We start from the raw sequence: 6,147 nt of genomic DNA, 5'->3' as shown, positions 1-6,147 counted from the left end.
GAGGTCTTATCTCTTTATAGAGGCAATAAAAACTTTTTGCACCTCCCTACTTGCCTGGTGGAACATGCTCGTTTCCCACTCACCGCTATTGGCGGTGCGATTGAGCTGCCCGTGCCCGTATTAATGAAGGCCCCGTGATAAGGGGAACACGATCTTTGCTTCGATGAGACGTGCCCAGGAAACCGCCTCGCAATATGTGCAGTGGTTGGTTGTGGAAAGACGGTTCAATAATAACTCGATCGTGATGCTATGTCATGTTGTCTGAAGATGTCACAGATTACATTTGTGAAATATCGTTCTCTCCATGATGGCATGTGAAAATCATCTTGCAGATCCGGGCACGATTTAAGTGTTCGGTAATTACTTTGGAGTATTCAAAGATGGAACCCGCCTTGTAATGCCGAAGACAATCTACGCGCCGGACTCATCATCATTGAAGCCTGGTTCAGGGCTACTGAGGGAGTCCTAGATTAGGGGGTATCCGGACAACCGGACTATATACTTTGGCCGAACTGATGGACCGTGAAGATACAAGAGTCAAGACTTCGTCCCGTGTCCGGAAGGGACTCTCCTTTGCGTGGAATACAAAAGCTTCACAATCCGGATATTAGATCTCCTTCTTTGTAACTGACTCTGTGTAAACCCTAGCCCCCTCCGGTGTCTATATAAACCGGAGGGTTTAGTCCGTAGAGGGACAATCATAATCATCATAGGCTAGCTTCTAGGGTTTAGCCTCTACGATCTTGTGGTAGATCAACTCTTGTAATACTCATATCATCAAGATCAATCAAGGAGGAAATAGGGTTTTACCTCCATCAAGAGGGCCCGAACCTGGGTAAAACATCGTATCCCTTGCCTCCTGTTACCATTAGCCTTAGACGCACAGATCGGGACCCCCTACCTGAGATCCGCCGGTTTTGACACCGACAGCTGGGCCCTGGGATCCCACTCCAGGCTACTGTCGGTAGCGGCGGTGGACTCCTCCGAAAGGGGAGTTTTTTCCTTCTTAGGTGACTCGACCTCCAAGGATGTGGAGGCCGTCCTTTTCTTTCTTCCCCTCGCTGGGGATTGGTTTTCCTAATCTTCCTCGTCGGGCATCGGAGTCTTCGGATATTGTGTCCGAAGTGACGCGGCGATGAAGGCCTCCCCTGGTCTCTTTGGCCTCCTTCTCGGCCTTCTTCTTCGGCGCCTTGTAAGGCGCCGGGACAAGCATCTTCGTCAGAAGTGGGCCAGCTGGTTCTTCTGGCAGTGGGGTCGGACAGTAGATCTGCCCCGCCTTCCTCGTCCAACCTTAAAAGAGTTGTAGGAAACGCATTAAGCATTTTCCTTGGAATATGCAAATAAAACGTATGACCTGCCAACATACAATGACTTACTGGACTTGCAGGGCGGGACAGTTGGTACCCGCGGTCCTCGGCTGACTTGATTTGCTGGACTTAAAAAGCACCTTCCAGATGTCTTTGTGTGAGGAGCCAAAGAACTCTAGCAGGGTCTGGTGCTTGGCCGGGTCAAATTCCCATAAATTGCAGGTCCTGTGTTGGCAAGGAAGAATCCGGTGAACTAACATCACCTGGACTACATTGACAAGTTTGCTATTCTTGTCTTCCATATCCTTGACGCGCGTCTGGAGCACCGACAACTCGTCGGGCGAAGACCAGTTCAGGCCCTACTTGGGCCAAGACGTAAGCCGCAGGGGAGCTCCAGATCGGAATTCTAGAGCTGCGGCCCATTTTGCATCGCGCGGCTCCGTCACGTAGAATCACTGTTGTTGCCAACTTTGACGGAATCATTGAAAGTACCTGATGGCCATGTGACATTGGGCATCTTTCTCACCATGGCGCCTCCGCACTCAGCGTGCTCGCCGCTCACTACCTTGGGCTTCACATTAAAAATCTTCAGCCATAAGCCGAAGTGTGGCGAGATGCGGAGAAAGGCCTCGCACACGATAATGAAAGTCGAGATGTTGAGGAAGGAATTTGTGGATGGATCATGAAAATCGATCCCTTAGTAGTACATGATGCCGCAAACGAATGGGTGGAGGGGAAACCCTAGCCCGCGGACAAAGTGAGGAAGGAATACAACCCTCTAGTGGGTTTCTGGGGTGGGGACGATATGTCCCGCCGTCAAGAGACGATGGCTGATTTTCTTGGCCAGATACCCGGGCTCCCGAAGCTTTTTGATATCCTTCTCCCAAACGGTAGAGGCCATCCACTTCCCTCTTGCTCCCGATCCAGACATTTTTGGAGGGCCTTTGTGGGCGGAGAAGACGAACGCTTGGGCGTTGGAGCTCGAGTGAGGGAGAATGGATGAGCAGAGGAAGGAGAAGGCGTGGGTGAAAAGGGGGAGTCCTTATCTCCTTATAAAGGCAGCAGGGATCCTGCGCCTCCCTACTTGCCCAGTAAACTCACTTATTCCCCAAGCGCCGCGTTGATGGCGCGGTTGGGTTACCCATACCCGTATTGATGAGAATCCTGTGATAAGGGGAACATGATCTCTGCTTCGACAAGACGTGCCAATAAAACTGCCTCACAAGATGCGCAGTAGCAGGTTGAGAAAAACGGTTCGAATAATGACCAGGCCGTAGCATGATGTCACGCTGTGAAGAAGTTGTTAGTAGATTAGACTTGTGGAATCTTTTTTGCAGAGCCGGACACGATCCTTGTGTTCAAGATCTTCTATGGAGTATTCGAAGAAGGAACCCGCCTTGCAATGCCGAAGACAATCTGCGTGCCGGACTCATCGTCATTGAAGCCTGGTTCAGGGGATACTGAGGGTGTCCTGGATTAGGGTTCCTCGGACAGCCGGACTATGTGCTTGTGCCAGACTGTTGGACTATGAAGATACATGATTGAAGACTTTGTCCCGTGTCCGGGTGGGACTCTCCTTTGTGTGGAAGGCAAGCTTGGCAATTCGGATATGTAAATTTCCTTCTCTATAACCAACTCTGTGTAACCCTAGCCCCCTCCGGTGTCTATATAAACCGGAGGGTTTAGTCCATAGGACAACAACAATCATAATCATAGGCTAGCTTCTATGGTTTGGCCTCTACGATCTCGTGGTAAATCAACTCTTGTAATACTCATATCATCAAGATCAATCAAGCAGGAAGTAGGGTATTACCTCCATAGAGAGGGCCCGAACCTAGGTAAACATTGTGTCCCCCGCCTCCTGTTACCATTAGCCATAGACGCATAGTTCGGGACCCCCTACCCGAGATCCGCCGGTTTTGACACCGACAGCGGACCACAGCCATAGAATGCTAACCCATCTTCTCTGCTAAGGTGTGGTGAAGATAATCTGTTCAAGCGCAACTTCAAGTTTGCCAAGGATGCTGCTGTGAAGAACAAGAAAGCATTTGGACTCGACTTCAAACCCGGTCCATCCGCTCCTCGGGCTAATGGCACCCGTGATGCCAATCCCAACGTCATCGGCCCCTTCTATTACCTCAAAGGCCTCATCAGTCACATTGCAGTTCAAGGGGCCGTCGTGGATCACTCAGCCGATGACGCAGATGCTGATGAAGCGCCAGCTCCACCTAAGCCACAGAAGCAGAAGAAAACTAAGGCTTCAAACCCCTCTGCTGCACCAAAAGCTTCATGTGTGAAGCCATTGTCAACCGCTCCTCCTCCATCTAGTATGCAATCTGAAGATCTCTCTCGCATCTCCAAGAAGACCGAGAAGTCTATACAGAAGAAGAAGCCCATCCGTAGTTCTGGTCAAGCACTGACCCCAGCTACCGTTCTGAGGAACGAGAATGAAGCCATTGATTTGTCCAGTGGCGATGATCTTGGTGAGGATGCTCTTGAGAAGCTGATAAAGAGCAAACAAGAGGCAGAAATCTTCAATGATCTGCCCCTCTTTGATGTTGTCGGATTTCGGGTTCCGGCAGACCCTTGAGGTTCAAACACCGGGGTGCGCACGGAGATTTCGCCCTCTACCTACCTGCTCCTCGTCGACTCGCTAGGATCTAAACTACGAAAGGAACAACACAAGAGACACGAGGTTTATACTGGTTCGGGCCATCATTGCAGTGTAATACCCTACTCCGGTGTGTGGTGTGGTGGATTGCCTCTTGGGCTGATGATGAACGATACAAGGAAGAACAGCCTCGCGAGGGTCTGTTCTTGGCTTGTGCGATGAACTACTAGGGGGAGTTCAGTCGCTCTCTCTACTGGTTTCTTGGTGAGGATCTTGTATATCCAGTTGCCTCTACCCTGGGGGTGGCGAGTCCTATTTATAGGCAAAGGCCCTGGGCCTCTTCCCAAATATTGAGCGGGAAGGGCACCAACAATTGGCCATTTTGAAGGGGAACATCGGGTACACTTATCCTGGCTAAAGTTGGTCCTCGCCTGTCAAAGGCTCTAGTGGTGACGCCTACTTGGGCTCCACAATGACTTCCTCCCTGCCGTTGGGCTGGTCTTGGTCTTGTTGCACCAAAATGGATGCCTTTGCTTGATGCTCTCGCCTGCGCTTGCTCCCTTTGCACCAAAGAGGAAAGGAGGACACTGCGCGGGCTGGCACCCGCCTGGCGACCTTGGTCGTCATGGCTTGCATCTTGGGCACCTCGTGAGGTACCCCGCCTTGAACTCTCTGCCTCCTCGTGAGCCAGCCTGATGAGGCCGTGCCTGAGGAAGCTCCTTGTCGTCTGCCCCACGAGGCTTGGTCCCTCGCGAGGGTCTTGAGCTTGTGTTGATGAAGATGGGCCGTGCTGGGCCCCCCTTTGAGCCACGCCGCAGGCCGCAGGTAGGCAAGTCTGGGGACCCCGTTCCCAGAACGCCGACAGATGTGGACATCCTAAATAACTTCATTGATGAGTGGTTTGCCAATCCGGACCTCAGTATTGATGATCTTCAACTTCCAATTGGCATCAGTGTTTCTTTCCACAATTCCATTGCAAATGAGCTAGCTCTGGCTCAGAAGATAGTTGAGCTGAAAAACAAGATCGACTATGAAGAGGCTCAATTCAAGAAGCACATGGCCAAGCTCAATGTCACTGATGTTCAGAAATTCAAGCAGTTGATGCATGATCTCAAGGAAGCATTTCACAAGAAACGTGAAAAGCGCAAGGCTCTTGGGCGTCTAGGCATCGACCCAAAGATGGCGGCCAAAAAGAAGAAGCCAACTGTGACCCAAGCTGAGGCGTCAGGACGGGAAGCACCTCGCATAGTCTTTCCTGTCAACATGACAGGCTCGAAGCCTAAGGTCCCCACAGTTCCTTCAGAACTGAAGAAGACAAGGGCAACCAAGGCCGAAGCCAGGAAACGCAAGAACAAAAATGTCTCTGATGATGCACCACAGACCAAGAAGCAGAAGACAAAGTCTTCGAAGAAGGATTGGGATGCTCCCTCAGAGCCCCTTTTTGTCGAGCCCCTCTCAGTTTCTCGTCCTGCATCCCCCCCACCAAGAGCGTCAACTAGTACTTCACGAGCCTACTTCCACAGAGGCTCCTGAAGCTGAAGCAGTTCCAGCTGTTGACCCCATCGCAGCTGAAGACAATGGTCCCCAAGACAATGTAGAACATGATGAAGTTCTTCCTCAGATCGAACACCAAACGGTATCATTGCTTGTTCTCACGAACAGCAAAATCATCAGCATTGGTCGTCCCTTGATTCCAATCGCTCAGGATGCATCGTGGGCTGATTGCCCCCTACAAGAAACTACGAGTCAAAGTTCACCCAGTACTCCCCCACCTCAAGTCACCACTCCGGTGCTTGATGATGATGACTTTGTGGTCCATCCAACTCCCACTCCAAAAGCGTCACCCGCATTCCGTAGGCTTGGCAAAGGACCAACACTACAAAAAAAGACATATCCGTGACATTTTGGGCCGAACAAATTTTTTTTATCATACATATGACACTTCTACGACGATAATTGTGACAAAACCCGGTATCATCATAGATGTGGTGGGCTCCTACTTCTATGACAAAAAATCATGAGAGAAAATGGGCTTTTCATCCTGGGCCGGCCAGAGACGCAGCTGCATGACATTCTTTGGGCCATCCATGACGGCAAAAACCATGGTAGAAGCGAGGGGGAGGAAAATTTCGGGGAGTTCCCGGTTACGGTGGGAGGTCGGGGGCCGAGCGATGCGCGTTTCTCTCATACACATACGCGCGTGTGTGCGAGGCGTTGGCTCTAACTGAA

Source organism: Triticum aestivum, chromosome 5B (genome assembly GCF_018294505.1).
Source record: "Triticum aestivum cultivar Chinese Spring chromosome 5B, IWGSC CS RefSeq v2.1, whole genome shotgun sequence".
NCBI lineage: Eukaryota > Viridiplantae > Streptophyta > Magnoliopsida > Poales > Poaceae > Triticum > Triticum aestivum.
This window is presented reverse-complemented; position numbering follows the sequence as displayed.